Consider the following 24,859-nt stretch of genomic DNA (forward strand, 5'->3'; position numbering starts at 1 on the left):
TGGCTAAGTGTTGGAGAAGATGATGGGTGGGGTTTATGTAGGTTAGGCCAGATTAGTACCGGGCGGAGGCCTGGCTCGGTGCAAAATAGCTTTTAGTACCGGGTAAAGCTGCTGCCTGGTACTAAATTGTGTCATTTAGTACCGGGCAAGGCCACCGCCCCTTACTAATGTGGCCCAAAAGGCGGGAGGCGAAACTAGGGAAATTTAGTACCGGGCAAAGCCTCCACCTGGTACTAATCTTCCCCCAGCATTTCGTTTCCCACCAGCACCCTATTTTCTATTCTTATTTCTAAAATTGTTGTTATATTAGTTTTTTGCTTAATAAATAGAGTAAATTTAGGAAAAATAATTGAAAAACATTTCATACCTTACTGTTGATTATCTCTACACCATCCAGCAATATATTTATATAGTAAAATTAGAATTTTTTAATTACTAATAGGATATGTTTCCATACTGCTGGTAATCCATAAAAAGAAAAAGCTACTATTTTGAACATGCAAAAATATTAAGATATATTAGCTATAATAAATTTGGCAATTATGCCATCAATATACAATGTACTTGTATAATTGCCTCTAATTTAATGTTTCCAAACTTTTCATGAGCCAAAATAGTATCGTTAATCAAGAGAAATACCATATAATTATTTGAATTGTACAAATATATTACATAGTTCATCACATGACCACATAATACCACATAATATTAAAGTTCTAAAGTGACTCATCATTATTCAATGGGAACATTGATAATCTTCTTCATGACGAATGTCCCTTGGTCATGATCGCGGCGTAAGTACGGAGCGTCTTCTTTGGATAATAAGATGTTGGGGTCAACCTGAACTGAGAATGGAGGAAGGTCATCAAATTGATCAAAATCTTTTGACTTGTCCGAAATGTCCTCACTCCAATGATTTTTCTTTTCCCTTTAGAACTATGTGGCGTTTTGGCTGATCTTCTGACTTTTTATCGACCTTCATCTTAGGTTTGCTTGACATGTCCTTTACATAGAAAACCTGACACACATCCTTGGCTAAGACAAATGGTTCGTGTCTATATCCATTCTTGTTGAGATCCACTATTGTCATCCCATAACGATCTTTTGTTATGCCTCCTCCAGCAACCCATTGGCAGCAAAACAGAGGGACCTTCAAAGGTCCATAATCAAGTTCCCAAATCTCTTCTATGACATCATAGTAATTGTCCTTATTCCTATCATTGTCTATTGCAACTATACGGACACCACTATTTTGGTTGGTACTCTTTTGATCTTGGGCGCTCGTATAAAATGTATACCCATTTATCTTGTACCCTTGGTATTGCAAGATAGAGACAGATGGTCCCCTAGCCAACCATTGAAGTTGTTCATCAATCATCTCGTTACCCATGAGGTGTCATCAAATCCATGTTGCAAAAATATCTATGTAATGCCATGTAATCCATGCCTCAGACTTCTCTGGATTTTCGGACCGTACAATATCCTTGTGCTCCTCCATATATGGAGCCACCAAGGATGAATTCTGCAGCACTATGAAGTTTGCTTTGTGGATTTCAGTCTCATGTATGTTCATATTAGCTTTCTTCCTGATTGTGCCCTTTCCCTTCATGTGGCCCTCATGTCGTGACACGGGGACCCCTATCATACTAAGTCCATCAATAAAGTCAACACAAAACTCAATGACCTCCTCTGTTCCATATCCCTTGGTGATGCTTCCTTCTAGACAGGCACGATTGCGAACGTACTTCTTTAGGACCAACATGAACCTCTTGAAAGGCCACATATTGTGCAGGTATACTGGACCCAGAAGGATTATCTCTTTAACAAGGTGAACCGAGAGATGAGTCATAATATTAAAGAAGGAAGGTGGAAAGACCATCTCAAAGCTGATAAGACATTGGACCACGTCATTTTGTAGCTTTTTTAGATTGTTAGGATCGATTGCCTTCTGCAAAATTTCATTGAGGAACGCACATAGCTTTATGATTTGTGAATTTCATTGCTAATCTCACATTCTCTGGTAGAACACCCCTCAGTGCAACCGGAAGCAACTGTGTCATCAGGACATGGCAGTCATGTGACTTTAGATTTGTGAATTTCTTCTCTTTCACATTTATTATTCTGTGTATATTAGAGGAATATGTGGACGGGACCTTCATACTTTTCAAACAAACAAACATACTTTCTTTCTCCTCTTTGCTGAGAGTGTAGCTGGCAGAACATAAGTATTGTTGTCCATTCTCTCTCTTTTCTGAATGTAGGTCCTCTTGTTATTTTGTACGTTTCAAGTCCTGCTTTGCTTCCAATGTATCCTTTGGCACCCCATAAACACCAAGGAATCCTAGCAGGTTCACGCAAAGATTCTTCAACGGGTGCATCACGTCAATTGCGTTTCGAACCTCTAGAACTTTCTAATAAGGTAGCTCCCAAAATATAGACTACTGGAACAAGTTGGCTACCTCTAGAACTTCCCAATAAAGATTCTTCCACATGGCTGCACATTCGTTATCATCATTCGGAACAAGTTGGCTACCGGAACCCTTACCAAAGACTACCTTCACATCCTTTATCTTAGAAAATACATGCTTTCCGTTATGGTGCAAAGGCTTAGCACGAGTATCAGGCTCCCCTTTAAAATGCTTTCCTTTCTTTCTTAAAGGGTGATTCGTAGGAAGAAATCAACCATGGCCCATATACACCACCTTCCGACAGTGTTTCAAATACATGCTATCGGTTTCATCTAGACAGTGGGTGCACGCTCGATATCCCTTGTTCTCCCGATAGGTTACTAAGTGCAGGCCAATCATTGATGGTTATAAAAAGCAATGCTCTGAGAATGAAAGTCTCCTGTTTTTCCTCATCCCACACAGATACACCTTCTTCCTTCTAGAGTAGTAAAAGTTCATCAACCAATGGTCTTAGGTACACGTCAATATCATTGTCAGTTTGTTTTGGACCTTGGATAAGGACTTGCATCATGATGAACTTGTGCTTCATGCACAACCAAGAAGGAAGGTTGAAGATACATAGGTTCACAGGTCATGTACTATGAGCACTACCGAACTCACCAAATGGATTCAATCCATCAGTGCTTAAACCAAACCATAGGTTCCTTGCATCCTTCTCAAAGTCTGAAAAATTCTCTGTCAACGTTTCTCCACTAGGAACCATCTGTGGGGTGTCTCAGCTTCTCATCTTACTTACGTTCTTCTTTGTGCCATCGCATCAACTTAGCATGCGCCTTGTTTCTGAACAAGCGCCTCAAATGTGGTATTACAGGAAAATACGACATCACCTTTGCTGGAACTCTCTTCTTGACAGGCTACCCTTCAATATCACCAGAGTCATCTCACCTAATCTTATACCGCAATGCCTTGCAAACAGGATAAGTATCCAATTTCTCATATTCTTCGCTGCGATAAAGGATGCAATCATTAGGACATGCGTGTATCTTGTGTACATCCAATCCTAGACGGAAAACAACTTTTTTTGCTTCATATGTGGCTGAGGGCAGTTCGTTACCCTTGGGAAGCATGTTCTTTACAATTCACAATAGCTCCCCAAATCCCTTATCGGTCACACCATTTGCTACTTTCCACTGCATCAGTTCCAGTGTGCTACCCAACTTTTTGTGGCCTTGTTTGCAATCAGGGTACAACAACTTTTTGAGATCCTCCAACATCTTCTCAAATTTCTTTGTCTCCTTTGCATTTTTGGAGTCTTTCTTTGCATCTAACAACACCTAACCTAATTCATCAGCTAGTTCGTCTTTTGCAAAATCTTCTTCAGCCTCACCCATTTCAAAATCTGCAAAGGCACCACCTTCAGCCCATTCAGCTAGAATGTTATTATCATCATCATCTTTTTCACCGTCTTCCATTACTACTCCTCTTTTGCCGTGCTTGGTCTAAAGAATATAGTTATCATGAAACCCCAACGAAATATGTGGCTGTGTAGAGTTTTTCTATTAGAGTAATCCTTATTACTTTTGCACATTCTCCATGGACAGCACATGAAACCCTTCGGCGACTTGTTGGCCTTTGCCGCATCGAGAAAAGTCTTTAGGCCAATAGTGAACGGCATGGAGTACTAGTCGCCATACATCCATTGTCGGTCCATCTGTAAAAAGTTTTTAATTTACTTTTCCGTTTGTAAAGCAACAAATGTAAAAAAACACTTTCCAAAAAATATTGTTGACCTTTTATCTATGGACCACTTTTGATAAGCAAATTACATCCCTACAAACATTGTGGGGAATTTCGGCAGCAACTCCCTTTGTCCCGAGTCGTCGTTAGCTTGAGCTCAACTATGCTATTTATGTAAAGCAACAAAATTAGTTGATTATTTTTGTTTCAACATTGTACTTATGTTATTATGTAAAACAACAAAAGTAATTAACACAACACATATTTGTTGACATCCAATACGAATTTCTCAATATCGAATATATATACGTTCATAATTCTACGTGCATGTATAAATTGAAAAACTCTCCATTCATCATCACTCTAAAAAAGCACAAATTTCTATAGCTACAAAGCATAAAATACAGAATACTAATTATGAGGGGAGGGAGGATGAAGTTCCTAACCTTTAGAACAGTTGTAAGAGTGAAATCCCCCCCAAATCGTGGGGAAAATGGGCAGCACGTGTCGGATTTATAAGCCCGACAGTCCACCAGAGGGTTACCTGAGTGGTTGGTTTGTAGGTGGAGGGGATTGCAAAATCAAGAACTCGAAGGTGATCATGAGGATACGAGGGACATAAGGGTTTTAAATAGGTTCGAGCCTCTGGAGACTAATACCCTATATCCTGTGTGCTTGGATTGTATTGCTCGGGAGTTGATGGGTTTGCTGGGTTGCCCTCAGGAGGCCCCCTTGGCTGCCTTATATAGCCCAACGATATAGGGTTACAAGTCGGTTTGAGTCTAATCTACTTGGTAGTTACATGGAAGGTAATCTGAGTTGGACTACAATACGTGTCCCGCAATATCTGGGCTGATTTGAATCGACCGGCCTCCTTGACATGTACTCCAAGTATCTTCATATCCTTGGCCCGCATGCCCTAGTCAGGTGGACCCACTTGTCAGGTCCAGTCAGTATCTTGGTCGGTGGGGACCCATGGGGTACCCATATCCCTCAAGACCCCGAGCAATGTGTAGGCGAACAGGAACTTGAGGTCATTACAACGAAACTTGGAATGTAGTCGGCTAAAGCTACGATGGCGTCATGGTGACGGAGAGGCCGCACAATGCTCAAAAAAGAAGGAAATCCAAGCGAACGTGGAGCCAAACACGCAGAGCGAAGTTGAGTGTCGAGTTTATGGATGGCGGGCATCCAATAAGTCAAAGCGAAGGACATGGAGGGCATCGCAAGATGCACTCCATAGGAGTAGCCCCCGAGCATTGAAGCGCTTAGTATAATTGATCCAATGGTCAAAAAGGAAGAAAAAAGTTGATCCCAATAGCAAGTCCAAGTGCCTGAACACAAGGATAGGCGAAGCCACAGAGGCATGTTGACCAGAAGTAGGCACCTAGCCGTCGAGGATGAGGACCGGCAGAGCCGCGGAGGCACGCCGACCAGAAATACACGGACAACCCCCGAGGACAAGGACTGGCGAAGCTGCGGAGGCGCACCAACCAATAATAGGCGCCCAGCCCTCGAGGACAAGGACTAGCGGAGCCACAGAGGCACGCCGACATGAAATAGACACCCAGCCCCCAAGGACGAGGACTGGTGGAGCCACGGAGGCACTCTGTGTTGCCTGGGAGCCGGATGAGTTGTGGAAGCATGTCGAGTTGCCTTCCGCCCCGATCCAGAGAGGTCGGTCGAGCAGCAGGAGGCTCATCGAGTCGCATCCCGCCCCGAGCCAGAGAGGTCGGCCGGGTGACGGGAGGCACACCAAGTAGTTTTTGAGAAAATACAAACATTATGTAGTATAGTGTAGATCATTTAATAATTGAACAACTCGAAAGTTTAATCCGCTGTAGAAGTATATTCTTGCATGTCCTGCTCTTGTAGGTCGTGTAATTTTCCCAGGTAGTTAGCCTGTTACGTTTAAGCACCTAGCCCTACTAACCACTGCTCATAGAGAGGACGGCTTATCTTAGGCTATAGCATTGGGGCTGACTTGATGCTCGCATACAAGAGATGCACAGGATGAGTCAAGGTTTCACGGATTAAGGCATGTGCTGCCCGAGTACTTTAGCAACCGTTAAGAGGGACGAACAAGCCGCAAAGCAGTCGGAACTGTGTGGAAAAGCACGAGCATGAGCTTGGCACCCGTGGGGTGTAGCCCCCGACCGCCTGTGTAGTGGATGGACCAAGCTGTATAAGCAGTCGGGGTATGACCAAGGTGGTCGGCGAAAGTCACAAAGTCACAGAGACATGAAGGAGCCGAGGCGTATGTAGGTATACAAAAGTTGTAAAATATTTAATTGTAAATAAGACTTAGCTTGATTCGTGATCAAGTCAGAGAACCCACTTGTCGTCTTCGCGTTTAGGCTTAGAAGCCCCTGATCATCATCTTGATCGTCATGCCCAAGTGGGTGGTTGGCGACGAAGATAACTAGTCGGAACTAGTTCCCGACTGGTTCTTGATCGTGTGGGATTCATCCCTGACTACAGACATTAGGTCCAAGTAGTCGAAGCCGTGAACATCGAGTTGGCATAGCGGTGCGTTAGGGCAGCAGTCCATGTTACGGCGATTGAGGTGATGGGGCGCTACTGCCAAGTGGTTAAGCTTGATGCCGAGTTGTGACAACGCACATAGCTGGTGCTGATCTTGAGATCCATGCATTCTTACAGCTTGATCCCGGTTTTTAGAAACTAGATGGCAGATATTGATGACAGTCATCGAGCTTGCCAGGTGGGTGGGCGGGTTTCATGTTCTCGGGGGAGATGGCACTGATGCGGGATGCCATCGAGCTCGCTAGGGAGGATCTCACAATCACCCCTACCTGGCGCGCCAACTATCGGATTTATAAGAACAGCAGTCCACCAGGGGGTTACTCGAGTGGTTCATTTGTGGGTGGAGGGGACTGCGAAACCAAGAACTAGAAGGTAATCGCAATGACACGAGAGATACGAGGGTTTCAGAGAGGTTTAGACCTTCGGAGAGTAGTACCCTACATCTTGTGTGCTTGGATTGTATTGCTCGGCAGTTGATGGGTTCGTTGGGTTGCCCTCGGGAGGCACCCTTGGCCGCCTTATATAGGCCGATGACCTAGGGTTACAAGTTGGTTTGAATCTAGTCTTCTTGGTAGTTACATGGAAGGTAATCTGAGTTGGGCTACAATATGTGTCCCGCAATATCCGGGCTGATTTGAATCGTCCAGCCTCCTTGATATGTACTACAAGTATCTTCATGTCCTCGGCCCGCACGCCCTGGTCGGGCGGACCCACTTGTCAGGTCCGGCTAGTATCCTGGTCAGTGGGGACCCATGGGATACCCATATCCCTTAGCACCTCCCCTAGGTCGCCATGGGAGTGAAGAAGCTCAATCTCTCGGTCAAATGGTAGAGCTCGGGCTCGGGGAGGAGGAAGTAGCTTATTTTAGTTTGTACATTAGTTCCGGTTGGTGGCTCTAGCTGGTACTAATTTATGACATTTATTACCGGCTAGAGCTAACAGCTGGTACACACGTGCGTGAACACCATTTAGTACCAGTTGAAGCTATCAACTGGTACTAAATGGCTTCTAGGGGAATCTAGCTGTTGGCCACCCAGTTCACATGCCGACATTTAGTACCAGCTGAGGCTCCAAACCGCTACTATAGGGGCTCCGGTGGTACTATGCGTGACAACCAGTACTAACACCGCGCGTTAGTACCGGACGAAAAGGCGTCCGGTATTAACGCGTTGGACGAATGCACAGTTTTCCAGTAGTGAGTAGAATGCTCTAGTATACATGCTCATATCTAAATTATTAGAAATTATTACAACTTGAATCTCAAACATGCCCCCTCTATTATGTGCAGGAAGAGGATATAAGCATTGCTTCACCTCATCAAGATGAACTTCGGATGAATCTTCATTTTCTGGCGATGACAATGAGAGCGAAGATTACTATGATTTTGTGAAGAATGGCACTGATGATCTGATGATGAGCAGCAGGGTGTGGCTGGTGATGAAGAGCAGCAGCAGCAGTAGGGTGAGGTTGGTGATGAAGAGCAGCAGAAGGATGTGGCTTGTGATGGAGAGCAACAGGAGGACGAGGTTTTTGATGGAGAGCAGGGTGTGACACCACATCGAGTCTGCAAACCAAGGTCATCAACAAAGTGGCCATTGGACAAGATGACAGTCACAGAAATTTACGACAAGGGGATGCCCCAAGATTGGAAGCAAAAGTTGAGGCTGCGAAGGCTTGCACGTCTCAATGCTAGACAACGGCTCTCCTTGGTAATGCCAAGTTTCAGCTGCTTGAGCCCTAGCTAGGCAAAAATGGAGCTTGTTTGATAAGTATGTCATGCCCTGGTTGCATTTCCAGCCAGAGATGAAGGATTCGGCTTTTAAGTGTGTCATGAAGATGACGGCCAAGAGTTGGAGAACGCACAAGAGCAACCTTGTATGCAAGTACCTCGATCAAGGCTTGGAACCATTTGAGCAGCACCCGTACATCGAACCAGAGGATTGGGATGAGTTTGTGCAGTTTAAGGAATCTGAAGCAGCCCAAGCAGCCAGTGAAAGATTCAAGCAGCTTCGTCAAAGGCATGTGCACGACCACAACTTGGGTCCGGTGGGGTATGATGGCAAAATAGCACAGTGGGAGAAAGAGGACAGCGACTTAACTGCTCTAGGTATCCCGAATCCATGGGAAGATTTCCCTGAAGGGCGGTCTAGGAATTGGCTACGAGCCAGGAGTGGGTTAGAAGTGTCAAAAGGTACAGCTCATATCAGGTGGAAGAAGGAATCAACTCAGAAGGTGTCTCAAGAAGTTAAAGAAAAGCATGAGAATGCTCTGTCTTCAGGCATCTCTTGAGAGAGGGAGAATGATCTGCTATCTGCATGCTTGGGCCCTGAACAACCAGGTCAGGTGTGTGGTATGTCCAGCTACAATGGCTGGAAGTATGCATGGCCTGAGTTCTCCGGTACGTATCGGAAGAGGAAAAGGGCCAACTCGGTGGATGTGGAGGTGATAAAGGCTGAACTCAGGGCTGAGGTGACGCAAGATATAATCTCCATGCTAGCATCACAGGGATTACAGCTACAGCCTATTTCTAGGGGCCCAAGCCCCGCACCTGGACGGAGGAGCAGCTGTGCATCCGCCTCCGGAGCAGAGAACCATGCAGAGGCAGATCTGATGCAGGTAGACCCAAATTTAGATGCAGAGCTGGATACTAAAGATCTTCATGATACTATAGATCTTTTGATAGAGCCAACACCATGTTCCCTTGTTGCCACACGTGGAGGTTATCAAATGGGGGTAGCAAAGGATCTGGTTTATCCACAATAAACCTTACTACATTCAGTCCAATTATCTTTGGGTATGCAGTGGTCAAAGTGGAGATGGTTATGGACCATGCCGAAGATATTGTGCTTGTACCACCTCCTAATGATGAGATCAGCACACTAGGACAAGCTATCTTGCAGAGGATCCAGTGGAAGAGGAGTTGTATTGTAGTGAAACGTACATCAGTAGATCCTCCTAAAAGAGTGGCACGGCATTCCTCCTCACAACTACCCCAACCTCCTCGAAAGGACAGCAGAAAGAGTCCATCTGGTGCAGCCTTGAGTGCTATCCCCTCACCTGCAGGTCCAACCAAGAGTGCTCCCATCCTTCCTGCAATACAAGCTGCTGCAGCAAAGAGCTCAGAGATGTCTGTTGCTGAGGGCGCGCCTAAGAAGCAGCAAAATGGAGCTTGCACAACATCTGATGCAGCAAGGACCTCTAAGAAGCATGCTGGGATCGGAGTTCACAGAAACAGCAGCAACCCACCATCTCCTCTCACAAGGCTGCTGATGCCCGATCTCCGAAGAAGAAGCAGCCCGCCATATGCTCTCAAAAGGCTGCAGATGCCGCATCTCCGAAGAAACAGCAGCCTGCCATCCCCTCTCAGAAGGCTGCTGCTGCCAGTCTGAAGAAACAGCAGCCCGCCAAAGGATCTCAGAAGGCTGCTGATGCAATGTCTACAAAGAAGCAGCAGCCCGCCAAAGGATCTCAGAAGGAGCTTAATAAAGGTGGGGCAACAGCATGGACCAAGGCAAACCCAGGATTCAAATATGGACAGCCAATGCTAACAGCTGCTGAGCTTGAGAGGTCCGGACCTGCAACAGCTGCTCTCCAAGCTTACTACTTGAAAAGGTGTAAATCAAAGAAAAAAATGAGATAGTGGTCAAGTACCGGCGTAGCCATTTTTTGCGCTCGCTAGATACGGAGTGTTTTCTGGTGGAATTCAATGATTTATAAGACCTCTTCAAGATTAATGCGTTGGATGTGTCACTTCTACGCTGCTTCACACTGTAAGTTGCAATTCCTTATTCTCCAATTCATGATTTATTGGACCAGTTCAGGATGATGCATTGGATGTGTAACATTGGGTTCTTTTCCTCATTCATAGATGCATGATTTTGGAAACTAAGGCACAGGCCTTGCCTGTGGGGTTCCTTGATCCTGAGCTGATGTCCCTGTCTACAATACGTTGTGACAAGTCTATCTTATGTAGTGGATTTTCTGACAAAGGCCATCAAGCAGTTTGCTAAGAAGGACTGCATTATGTTTGCCCATAACACAGGTACCCACTGGGTTTTAGTGGTAGTCATTCCAAGGTGGGGTAAGGTCTTGTACTTTGATTCTATCAGGTCCCAGTCACGTGATCCTTCCTTGTTGAAAGATGTCATTAATGAGTGAGTCATCTCCTAACCTTCCTTTAATTCCTAAATAAACTTTGCACAGTGAGCATAACCAATGTTGCATGCTTTGTAGGGCATATCTTTCAATCTGCAGACTCAAGGGGTTGGATGAAAAGGCCTTGGTACATGTCTCAAAGTTCCCAGTAAGTGCATGAACATCTGTTAACTTTATGTTTTTTACTTTAATTGAAGCAATTTCCCAGTAAGTGCATGAATACTTTTGTTCTGTCGTTGTGCATTATCTTGATAGAATAGCATGTTTCCTGTCATCTTGATAGAATAGCATATGTTCATGATTGCTTTAGCGCTACATCTGACTTTACAATATTTTGCAGTGCCACCAGCAACCTCCTGGCAACGCCTGTGGCTTCTACACAACCAATCATATGTTGGATGCTATGCGAATACTTGATGTGGATAATCCCCAAGTACATATGTCCTGAACTTATCATTTCCAATGCTATGCCAATCATATGCTAGGGATCGGCTTGCGCACGCCACTTGAACTTACTTGTGCAAGTAGCTGTAGCTCACAAACAATGCAGCAAAAATTAGAATTTCTGAATGTTTGCTCTGGATAAAAATTAATTGCTCTCTGGTTGAGCTAATGCTGATCCGATGTTTGGTACTGCAGTAATTTTAGTAGCACACACCCCTTGAACATAATTAGCAAGTAGATTGTCAAACCACCCATCAGCAAGGTTAGAATTCATTATAATTGTTCTGAATCAACTATGATTGGCTTGGATGCTTTGTTATGAATCAACTATAGTAGATGCTACTGTTTTGATGTCCATCCAACTGAACTTTGTTCCATTTAGCTGGACCTTTTCGATGATGACATAGGTACACTGTGTGTTGAAGCTGCATTTCCTATCATGCCTGTGAACAAATGTGGTTAAATCTTTGGTTGTATATCATAGCTCTTTACCAGCTTGTCCCGTTTCGCTTTGCCAAAAATTTGACAGTAGACCACAAATATACCAATCTTCCCATATTTTGCTATAGATACAGTAAGCTATTTAGAAGAGAACTGTTGTGAAGCTTGTCATTTTCAAAGTAGCTAGATCCACATGCATGTGCGAAAATTTTGACAGTAAGCACTACCATGCTTGGTCGGTGAATGCTTGCAGATGTGTTTAATAAAAACTGATAGCTAGCTCTTGTTGTATGTACACAGGATTTCGAATGCACCAGGTCATCAGTAACAAAGGGGAGCTCCACTGTCACAATCCAGGGCTTTCAGTATGTTAGGTAATGACCTGTGAAGTACTAGAACATCGAGATAAACCAATGTGATGTACTCTGTGATGAATCTCTGTTATGTTGGTACCTGTTATATATGTTGCTACCTGTTTATGTTGAACCTACGTGATGAACCTAGTTAACTATGTGGTAAACTTGTGATGGAATGTCTGCGATGCAATGCCTGTGATGTCAATATGCATGCTGATGCTGTAAAAAAAAGCATCCAGATTGTAGACGCGTCTATACAACTTGAGTCTGTGAATATATAAGTTATAGGTGACGCGGTTTAGTCCTCCCGTCTCCCATACATAGAAGATAGGTGACGCGGATTCTAAAAGCTGCGTCACCAATGATCCTTGATCGGAGACGCAGAAGTGTTGTGATAAGAGACGCAGTTTCTAAAAGCACGTCACCAATGATCCAACATCGGAGATGCGGAAGTATTGAGGCACGTCACTGATAACTCTTGTAGGAGATGTGGTTAAATAAGAAACGTGTCTCTGATAAGGGGTCATTGCTGCCAAAAATTTAGTGATGTGAATTTTTTTCGTCTCCAATGAGACCTGAGCCGCATCTCCAATAAAGGATCCTGGCCTAGTGTACTGCTACATTTAGGACAGATGTGCGAAGGAACACCGAGTTTCCTTTTGTTCCACCGCAGACGCAGTTATCATTGGTCATATTGAAAATTAAATGACCACACCTCTTAAGCATTATTAACACTATAACATAAACCTCAAGTAGAGACATATTTGTTTAGACATTTTATGATTTGCCCTTATAAATATGTCTTAACATATTATAAAGATAATTTTTGTGACGCTTTAGAAAATGTCATATATCTTGAGACACTATTTGAGGTATTTTCAACCATAGGGACATTTTCTTAAGTCATTTTGTAAAATGCCAATATAGAAAATTAGGGACATATTTTAGACACATAAAAATTGACCATACCCCATAGAGACATAGTTTTGAGACATTCACTATAATATCTTGAGACACTATTTAAACTATTAAGGCATACGCATAAGAAGTATACTAAGTAAATATGCAACAATTGGTGTGAAGTTGAGTTGGCTAATAGGTGGAGTATTATGCTATGCAGCATGAGGTCTTGAGTTCGAAGATAAAATAGTGTCTCTACATGTTAAGCTGTTTTGTAGTGTAATTATGATGAAAAGGCTAGAGAAATTCATAAGCACCTCACAATTCTTTCAATGATACTTTGTTCTAGTGGAACTATCCAACTTAAACTGGCTTAAGTGTGCCTAATCGCTATCGGAACAACAATTATACAAAACGCACTTAAAATAGTGTAAGCCTGGTAGTCCGTCGAGTGTCTCTAGGACGCCTCAAAATATCCATGACGTGTCTCATAGCCATACATCAGGATCGCTTCCATGAAGGGAAAGTATCAACAAATATTATATTTTTATAGACATACAGGAGATACGAATTATTACAAGCTATAGATTGAAATAAACTTAACAGTGCAAGTTAGACTATTGCTAAGAGTTTCAAACACAAGAGCAGTCTGTGGTATATAATTATACAACTAAGTTTCATTCTAGGGTATTATGAGACTTGTACAGTACCCTAATTCTTTGGGACCTCCTCTTCAGTGGTCCCCTGCTATATTTCTGAAAACATCAACAAAGGATCCCCTGAGTACGAGGGGATTAATGTACTCCATGGACCGTTCGTCTGTGTTGTACATTCATTTCCGATCCATCTACAAAATATTACACATGGATTGGTTTTTGAAGTATAAGCAAATGAATTGAAATACTTAATCTAATTTTTCTAATTTTTCTAAGTATATACACATGGATTGCTTTTTGAAGTATAAGCATATGAATTGAAATACTTAATCTAATTTTTCTAAGTATATACATATGGATAACGTTTCTAACCTTTATAACGTGAAATCCTCAAGAAATGGTCACAAATCCGGCAGCACCTCCCCTATGGTGCCATGGATAGGGTGAAGCTCGAGCTGTGATTAATTATTTTTCTATTTCTACAGTATATGAATTAGTTGAAAATTGTAGTAAAAATGTTGAATTAGCTACAGAATATAGAAAAATTCTTGAATTAGCGAGAAATTAATATTATTTCCTACAATTTGATAACGTAATTGTTGAAATAACCGATACAAGTTCCATTAAACTCAAATGTTGCTGAAAGTTTAGATAGAAATACACAAATTATCTCTATGTACCACAATTTATCTCGCTCACATTTGCCATAACTTATTTACCTCATATTTGAAAAGTACTAAACTATGAAATAATTCCTCTAACCTTCTATCAATTTCTTTGACTAGTACGGATCATAGCATCCAAAAATTTGTAGCTTATTCTACAAATCACAAATATGAGCTCTAAATAACACATTCATATAAATGAAAAATTTCTCCATTGTACCTTAGTCTAAAAATCACAAATTACTCTAGCTCTAAAGCATAAAACTTAGTATACTAACCATGTATCAAGGGAGGATGAAGTTTCTAACCTTTAGAACACTTGAATGAGTGAAATCCCCAAGAAATAGTCACAAATCCGGCAAAAACTCCTCCTATTTCACCATGGATAGGGTGAAGCTCGAGCTGGAGGATCTAGCTCAGGCTGGAGGAAGGAGGGTATTTATAGAAAGGAAATTAGTACCAGTTGGGTGGCCACAACCGGTACTTAGAGGGGGGGTGTCACACTAGTACCGGGTTGGGGCAGCAACCGGTACTAGAGGGTACCCCTTTAGTACCGGTTGTGGCTACCAACCGGTACCAGAGGGTGGGTGGCGCATTAGTACCGGTTGGGGGCACCAACCGGTACTAATGTGCACCCTTTAGTACCAGTTGTTGCCCCAACCAGTACTAAAGGGGTCCCTCCAGGCTCCATCCGTTGCATCCGGTACTAATGCTAACATTAGTACTAGGTCCAAACCTAACCGGTACAAAGTCTCGGGATGAGAGGTCATATTTCTAGTGTATTTCAAAAGATAAAAGCTTAACATAATTCACTTGGTATTTGGCACTTATTCCCTATGTTGAAGAATTAAGCAAACCCAATATTAAATTCCAAATTAAATAAATCATGACATGAACAAATCCTAGCATGAAATTCTCTCATACTAGGCACTAGGAACAACATAATTATGATCGTAAACATGATTAAATATTGACGAAGACACAATGCACGTACTGAGGATTTGTATATGAGGAAGGTGTGGCTGGTGCTGGTGCAGATATCGATGCATTCCCTAATAGGTTGCAATAATTAACCGTCAAAAGACGACAAAGCCATGTGACCAGTCATACGATAATAAAGGTGGAGAGTTCTAGGAACCTGCTGTCTCGTTCGTGGATGCAACCTGGTGCTTGAAATGGTGTGGGCCACGGTGGTGGCGTAGCAACAAGAAAAGGCAAAATCCTAAATTGAATAGGTATGTTTTTTCGACGACCAACCAATTCAGTTCCATATCACACAGACTTGTAGGAAAAGCAATCAAAAAATAAACAACAAAAAGAAGCTATGTCCCTACAAGGTGAGGGATCAGATTTCGATGGACCATTCACGCAGGTGCCACATGACCCGCCCTGAGACTAACCTCGGTGAGGCGAGCGAGTGGGTGCATGTGGGATTTCAATTCTCTCCCCCACACACATAGCTTGGTGGAGTGGAGACAATCTTACTATATAAGTTGGCCATCCTCCTACTCCACTTGCTAGCAAGTTTGGACTAAAGGTTGTACCATTCACACCACCCTTCTTGCCATACATGGGCATTTGCAATTCACTTGAAACTTTAAAATAATAATTGTGCCCTTGTAGTGAATCTATTTGTATTGTATTTCCTATCATCTTGTGCTATAGTCCAAAACATGACAAATATGTAAATATGGAGTTTTTTCAGGTGCCAAATATGTAAATATGGAGTTTTTTCAGGTGCCAAGTGATAGGTTAGTATAAGAATTAATCCAAAATCAACACTAAAATATTATAAAAAAAGTCTCATTATCAAGCCTCAACGCACGTCATACATGTGTTCTCTCTCGTACATAGTGATAACAATCACACAAAATTCGGACGTGTTCTTGACGTCAATCTAGTTATGGTGTATTTGGTTTGCTACCAAATTTGCCAGCTCTTAACCAAGCCGAATTTTGTCCATCAAAACTTTGGCCACCAAAATGTACTTAGGTTTTCAGAACAGAAGGCTGCAAGCAAATTTTGGCAACAATCAAAATGGTGATAAAAATTGGTCAAAATAGCCAAAATTTAGCTTGACTAGCTTGGGTAAAATTTGGCAAACGAAAAAAAAACACACATATCCAAAACCGAGAATGGAGAGGAAAAAATAAGAGCTACACGTTCATCTCGAATGTTGGGAAGGCAAGAGCAAAGAGCACTTGAGTGGTCTTTATATTTTCAACGTAAGGTCAAGCCAAAAAGATAAGCTGGACTAAACATTCGTCGCTTCCGTGTTGACTGTTCCACTCAGCACAGCAGGCCACCGCCCACCGTTCTGCCGCCACTCCGATCCGCCTCTACTGTCTCAGACTGTAGCAAGGGAAGAAGCTTCCCATGGGCGACGCCGTCGTGGTGATTCCCACACCTTCTCCGCCTCCGTCGCCGCCACAGACGGCGTGGCGGAACATCGCCATGGTGCAGGCGCGCAGCCGCGTGGGCCTGACCGCCGCCGCCGCCGCCATGTACTTGCTCCTCGCAATCATGTGGCTTCTCTTCGCGAGCTTGGCCGCCCTGCGCATCAAGGGAATCGCCTGCGGCGAGGACTGCCCCGTCGCCGCCGCGGCGCCAAAGGCCATGGCTGTCGGCTTGGTGTCCTTTTGGCTCGTCCTTCCTGTCGCAGCGGCGGCGTGGCTCATCAGCAAAACGGCCTTCAACACCCACGTAGAAGAGGTACGGAGAAAATTAATCCATTCTGGGTCCGATTTCACATCTGCATCGCTGCAAATTTAATACTTACCCCGTTCCAAATTGGGGGTTCCAAATTGTAGATCATTTTGGTTTTTCTAGATTTATAGATATAGTGTATATCTAGATACATAATAATATGTATGAATCTAAAAAAGCAAAACGACTTACAATTTGGAACGGAGGGAGTAGATTTTATCGATAGGATCTGTTAGCCTTTCTGTATCTGCGCCATTCTTCATTACCACTAGAATTTTTTGGTGCCCACTCGTGCTTTCTTCCCAAACTAACTGGTTTGATTTATGGCTGTGGCACTGTGCACCAGGCTCCTGCTCCAAAGCTTATTACACCAGCAGAGCAGCAGATGGTGTATGCTGTAAAGCTTGGGATGCTCGCCATCGTTGCTTTCCTTTTGCTTGGATTTGCAGGTGTTCTGCTGAAAGGATACTCTTCTGTCGAGGGATCTCACAGGGACATTGTTAGCTCAGTGATCATTGATGTTGCGTCCTTAGGCAGTGCTGTGTTGTATTGTTTCATTATCCTCCCCGCTTTGGCCCTGTATGTGTGGAAGATGATATTGGTGTTGCGGCAGCACATTTAAGGTACGTGCCCTTTTCTGCGGCTTCCATTTGTTTTTGTGCTAACTAATTATAATTTTCTGCATTCTTAGCCCAGCCATAGGAATACATTGATCAAATTAACAAGTCTTCTGCCGTCACTTTTTTTACGAGAAGAAATGGCCCTAATACATGACTAGCAATATATCCTAGTTCAGTAGTGAGTCCATCAGGGTTGATTTTTACATATGGAGCAAGTAACCTATTAGTTCAGATGCTTTTTCAAAGGAAAAAAAATGCTTCCATAGTTCAGATGATTAGGTCAGGTCTCATGTAATATTTTCTTTCTGGTCTTATTGTGGTGGTAGCTAGTGCTGGTGATCCCTTATATCGGGCACCATGCATACATTCATATTTTCTTCTGTGAGTGCAATTAAAAATACACTGAAAGGGATATGCAAAGGGAGGAGCTAGAAAGAGATGTGTGAACTCTCTAATATTTTAGAAGAGCAGTCTGCATGGCTCAATCTGGATGCACAACCTGTTTTTAGATTGATTAAACAGAGCATACCCATATCATATTGTTTGGTTAATGTATGAATAAACATCTATATATATGTTGATCTTTCTATGCAACTTATCTTTCTAAGCTTTTTTTGTCTAATTAACAGGGAAAAAGGATAGAAGAGAATAAAGTGCTGTGAAGATGGGCAAGGAACTCTTAAATACCAAATCTTTGCTGATGATATTGGCAGATCGAGCAAAAATTTTCAAGGAAAAAGAAATATTATCCTTACATATATATTTATGATGCTAATAAGAGTTTTATTTATTTACCTCTGTCATCACAGACTTGTATTGTATCCCCTTATGCTCTGAACTGAGACACACTGAAACAGTGTCTCTTTGTTGCTTGAATTTGTACCCTAGCAAAGTGAGTGGGATTTGGCTTAATGTGCTTTCGTATCACTGTAATATGATATCTTGGTAGAAGACGCACAATTCTGTGTGCTGGAGGTGTTATGATCTCGCCAACACAAAGTCCTAGCTAGTAGCTAGCTACACTGAGTTTTTGCCTTATTCATGCTGTGGGATGGTCCTCCACTTTTCTGTTCTCTTTGATACTATGTGTCTTTTAATATTCTTTTATTCTGTGCAATATGTATGTCAAAGTTGCTGTCGTGCCCAAATATTTGAGATGTCAATTTTCACATGAAACGGAGAAACTGTACAGACAACTCCATCTACTTTTGTTCAAAATACAAGGAGTGTCCTATTTGAATACCAATCTTGATTTTGGCAAGACGCAGTTCAACATCATCACACTACTGGAAACTCGAATTTTGGCAGCCCAGAGTTTATAATAATAAACTAGCAGATTTTTTTTAAAATGCAATAACATTGACGCACAGTGGCTTTTGTTGACCAATCCATGGTTACATTCAATCAGATTATGGTATTATTGGGTAGACTAAAGGGTTAGTCGGCTCTAGACAGCTCGAATTTAGATTCCATGTGTGCACACTGAAACTGTTTTCTGAAAGGAATTGCACTGAAACTGTTTTCTGACCGGAATTGTACTGAAACTCTTGCCCTCATCAGATATCTAGCGCGGCAGTGGGGAGCATGCTGCATGACACTACCGGGATCTGGTGATGACTAAGGGGCTGTTACCTGTGAAGGAATCTCAGAGGATTATGATTGGTCGCATGATCATGGAGACGGCTGTGTGGGGCTCCACAGCAATTGCTTGCTTCATCATCTTGCCTAGTATGGCTCTCAAGCTATATGGATGATGAAGCCTGGCAGAGATGTGGCGGTTGGCAGAATTGTGTGAGGTCTCCATCATTACTCCCTTGATATACTGGTGTTTCATGTGCCATACAATTTTTTCAGTTAGGGGCATTCTGTTTTGGTTTGCACGTAGTAATAATGTAATCATTGTTCCCAACTGTAATACATGTTGGCATGGCTGTTAGATGTTAGCTAGGTTTCATGTGATCACTTCAAAATCTATGGTTAAATGCCCAATCGGTGTAAGAGATTGTCAATATGATCAAATCATATTTACTAGGAAACATACTAACATTTAGGCTTTCGGGGATTTTCTTGACCTGTGTGGTCAAGATTGTCTTCTACCTTAACTACAATGCCTTCGGGGAGGTCACCCCCGACAGGTCAAGTTTTTTTTTGGCTTACCATGCTGGCTGTGTTAGTAATACCTCTGTTAAAAATCTACTGCCATTGAGAATTTCTCTGTTGAACCCAGTGTGAATTGCAAAGCCCAAATTTTCGAAGGTCTGTCATTTGGGTGTTCTTATATGTATCCCAATCTGCATGTTTCTATTGCGCCAAAAACATTCTTTTATGTATCCCAATCTGCATGTTTCTGTTGCGCCAAAACATTGTTCCTTTTATTTTCTGTCAATTTAATTAATGTTTATGTGTGCTTTTGTAGTATGTTTATGTCTGTCAACTTAATTAGTGTTTATGTGTTTTTTGTAGCTCTTTTATTGTCTATCAACTTAATAAATGTTTATATGTTTTTGGTATGCATAAGCATGGTAGTAAAACAGGCTCACCTATTAGCAAGTTGCTACTTGCATGTGGTGGTCCGATCCTATATGCCGGTAATCTAGTATGCCTCTGCATTTCGGTAGAAGTAGCATTCAGAACATAGTGTTTTACTGCAGAGATTGTCTCATCGTATAGATATTTCTCCCTCCTGCTCTTATTCTCTCAACTATTGCTTATTGCAACAATAGAAAATAGTAAATAACATTGTTGATACATTCATAACATATTTCTTGTAAAAAGAAATCACATGTGATTAGTGGTAAATCCTGACATTACATCTTCATGTCATTAGCCATGATAAGTTCTAATTAACATTACTTGCGGACACTAAAATGTAAATGATCTGTAGGCGCATCTAGCATTTTAGGGAGGACTAGAAGTTTGACTGGCCAAGAAAATCCCAGGAAAGACTGCAGCGCGACGACCGCACCTAGAAATGGGTTTCCAGGGGTGGTCCATGCGGTGAAGCACTTTGGGAAATTCATTTCCAGGGCTGAGCAATGGTATGGACCGCCCTCTCTAAAAGCATTTTCAAGTGTGTGCCATGGTCTGCCTATAGAAATTACTTTCTATGGGGTGGCTCGGAACTGCCTCTGCAAATGCTCTATTTTTAATTGTGAAAAAAGGTGCGGTCCCCGTGGAATCACATTGCAACTGCCATTTTACCTGCACCAGAAAACTGTTTCTGTAGAAATATACCTTTTTATTGCTGAATATAGGTGACACCAATTTAGATCTTCCCAAGTTGTTTTCACAATTACTTTTGTTATAACAAGTATACATTATACATAACCATTAGTATTCTAGTATGATGATATTGAAGGTTGATTTTTAGATATGGTGCAAGTGGTCAATTAGTTAAGATCATATGCTTATATGTCCAAGTGATCATAGAAGTACTCGAATAAACTGTAGTTGTTCAAAATCAAAACTCCAAATTTGCAGACTTAATTTCAATTGTGGCTTATCTTCTTTACTAGGTCTGATGCTACTATAATGGGATTGTGTAAGACTTTTAAGTGCTAGTAGAATTATTCATAAACACATTCACTTGGAAAGTAGAATTGGACTTTCATGCCAACCCACAACAGATATGTGGTCTTCCAATCATCCCTTTCTGTCATGATGTATCCGATGTTAGATTGTTTGATATCTTCCAATGTGACTATTACCACTCTTCCTTTTAAAAAATTGAAACTAAAAAAAATACTCTTGAAAGAGTTTGTGTTGCAATTAGGAATGAGAAACGTGAATTCTGCAATTATTTCGTAAGGTAATATGTCCTGCACTAATCAATGTGGGAGGCACTATTTAGTTTGGGCTTGATATGGGCAAGGAATGATTAGATTTATTTATTGAGGGAAACAATGGCTGGGACTCAGGCCCCATTTAGTAGGGCTTCTCAAAATGCTTCTCCACCGACTTTTGATGAAGCCCTACCAAAGGGTCAATTTCAAAACGGCTTCACCACCAAAGCCGAGGAGAAGCCGCAAAACGGCTTACACTAGAGAGGAGAAGCCGAAAAAAGTGGCTTCACCGGCTTCTCCTCTCTCTCCAAGCATTAAGCGATCATAAAATTACATATATTGCCATTGAGAAGCCGTTTTACCAAACGTTTTGCAAAACGGCTTCAGCTTCACTAAAAAAGCCACTCCACCGAAGAAGCCGAAGCCGAAGCCGTTTTATGAGAAGCCGAAGCTCTACCAAACGGGGCCTCAGTCTAGTTCATCCTGCGAAGAGGCTCTGAACCTCTTCGACGGATGAATCCTTTCTTGCCTAGCACACTGAAGTAGCCGGGTTAACCAAATAGTATCAAACTACTGGTAGCAACCCGGGATTGGATCATACCAAGTTGACCTACTGCTAAGCTCCTGCCTAGTACTTGCGCTGATCCTCACATAAGCTGCATGAGCAGTTTGCAGGCTTCTTGTTATGCCTCTAGTATGTGCGCCTGACAAAGGCATCCACATCACTTCCTCCCTCGCTGCGAAACAGCTCGTCCTTGAGCTGCAAGTTCAGCTGCTCCAGCTTGAAATCGGTCACCATCTCCCAAGGAGCATCTGCGCAGCCCGGGTGGCCAACTCACTGGATGAGCACTTGCCATTTTCCCGGTTGAGCCAAGCCCTGATGATCTTTGATGGAACTCGAAGCGTGCAATCATGCTTGATCGGGTCGGGGGAAGCAGCATGACCTCTGCTAGTGGTTCACAACGAATTTCTTTAGGAGGACCATATGGAACACCGAATGAATACGGGAGCGGGGCGGCAGCGTCAGGCGATATGCCACGGTGCCAATACGCTCCTCCATGTGGAAGTGACAAACAGAACTTGGGCGCCAGCTTCCCCGAGGACTTCTTTAATTTGTGATGACCGCAGATTGGGGGCTACTGCAGATAAAGCCGCACCCAGTCACCAACCATGAATTCCACATCGCGATGGCGGCTGCCGTACTAAGTCTTCATCAGCTCTTGTGTATGCAACAGGAGGTCCTTTCTCTGTTGACCAGGAACATGTCATGTTCCACCTGCTGCTTGTCCACCGTGGGAGAATACAAAATTAGTGATGGAAAGATGGATGCGTGATTGTGACTATGGGGGATACATATGAAAAGTGATTGGACAAGTTAGAGGTACAACATTGTACGGAAATGAATTAGTTGTGATGTAATTGGACATGATGTACACTAGTCATGACATGCATTATTGAGCGAAGATATATTGAAGGAGCAATGAGGATGGTGCGAACAGGTCAGGGGTGTGGCAGCACACAGTTGAGGTATATGCATACACCCACATTATTGCTCTTTTTTCTCTCCTTGTTTTGTGAACGGGGATATTCCCCCAATCTGTAGTGCATTGACCGGAACAAAAGCTCTACTCCCTCAGCAAAAGGCCGTCTGTGCAGCGCCCTCATTGTCGCGCGGAGTTCGCCGGGGAGCAGGATCGACGCGCGCCCCCCCTTCACCACGCTCGGCCTTCAGAGGTGCATCTTCGCCAGGCTCGGGCTCCAGCTCGCCAACAGCCCCTTTGTCACCAAGCTCGGCCTCCTCTTCGTCAGCAGTCACCCCCACGCCAAGCTCGGTCTCCGCCACGACAACAGCCGACACCTCGCCGGATCTGATCGCCTCCTCGCCAACACCTGCCCCCGCCGCCGAAGCCCGCACCCTCGACGACCATGTCACGGCTCGGCGACCCCGCGACTAGGCCAGAGCAGGTGGATTGCCTGGTTCAAGCAACCGGGGACATCGACACCGATCTGCGTGAGTGGGAGACGATGGCGGTGGTCACTTGGGCTGTGCGTGGCCAGGAACCTGTCGACCCACGCGACATCGAACGCGCCATCAGGGAGGAGTTCAGGTTGCGCCACGGAGAGGTGACCGTCTCACACCACTTTCCTGAGGCTTTCTTGATCAAGTTTAAGTACAGTCACCACTGCACCGAAGCTCTCCAGAAGGGGAAGGCTGCAGGTTCCGGCGTGGAAGTCTACTTCACCAAGTGGAGAAGCCTGCGTGATGCTGAAGGCGCAGCGCTCCTCTTCCGTGTCAGGCTCTGCCTTGACGGCGTGCCAATGCATGCCTGGCGAGCTGACATTGTGGAACGGCTCATCGGCAGCACCTGCGCCCTTGAGGCCATCGACACCAACCTGGAGCAACCGCACGAGACGAAGACGATCGACCTTTGGGCTTGGACAGCTAACCCAAGCTCCATCCCAAAGTGTGCCTGGCTCACGTTCACTGGTCGGGCGCGCGACCCTAGGCTGGAGGACGTGATGGTGTCCAAGACACCACCGGGACAGTGGCAGCGTGGCGTCAAGCACTGCGTCATCCTTCACCTCGAGGAGATCCAGGACTACACCCTTGCGTCCGTCAACCTCGACGACCGGACGTCTTGCACGCCGTCGATCCGCCGGCTCCCTTCCTGGCACCTTGGGTGCATCGACGGGGAGACGAGACCTCGACGGGTGGAACGTGTAGAGCGCCAACTTTCGCCTCCGCGCTCTGACCATCCTCGCCATGGTCGGAGCAGTGCGGCGGGGGAGAGCGATCGGCGTGATGAAAAGGAGGATCGCCAGCGAAGGAGCAACAACAACGACCATCCCACCAGCAGGTGGAACGTCTGGTGCTAGCGAAATGACGACGACGACGACCGCGATCAGCATGGGCGAGGTGACCGTACCCGACGCGCACACGACGCGCACAAGGTCACGGGCGGCGACACCGGCCGGGAGCGCGACCGCTTGCCCAGGCGCCGGAACTGGGACGGTGGGAGCAAGCACGGGGAGCGGCAGCACCAAACCCAACCCAGCGGCACCTCCATGCCTCATCAGCTCTCCCTATTCGGCCCTGTTCGTGACGCGAGAGCGCTTGAACTAAAGTTCCTGTTCGCTAACCGTGCTTCTAATATGAAGGAGGCAGCTGCAAACTTTCTATGCAGGCAAGATGGGAAGACCGACGGCAAGCCTCCCCAACTGCCCAGCCTGTATGACTACATCAACAAAGCCGCCATCCTGGCTGATTCTCTTCACCTTACGCATGAAGGGGATGAAGTCTGGTCCAGGGAGCAGTGCAAAGACAAGAACAGTCAGCCGACGGTCAAGGTGTCACAAGCGTTCAATCGCATCAAAGTCGACCTGGCAATGCCCGGCCACAACTCACCCATGGGGGACGCAACTACGGTACAGGAGCTCTCGCCTG

General features: G+C 44.0%; 1 pseudogene; it reads right to left on the bottom strand.

The window, feature by feature from the left end:
* Positions 1 to 732: 732 nt before the first annotated feature.
* Positions 733 to 3,880, bottom strand: LOC140223231 (uncharacterized; annotated as a pseudogene).
* Positions 3,881 to 24,859: the final 20,979 nt, after the last annotated feature.

This window comes from Setaria viridis, chromosome 6 (genome assembly GCF_005286985.2).
Source record: "Setaria viridis chromosome 6, Setaria_viridis_v4.0, whole genome shotgun sequence".
Lineage (NCBI taxonomy): Eukaryota > Viridiplantae > Streptophyta > Magnoliopsida > Poales > Poaceae > Setaria > Setaria viridis.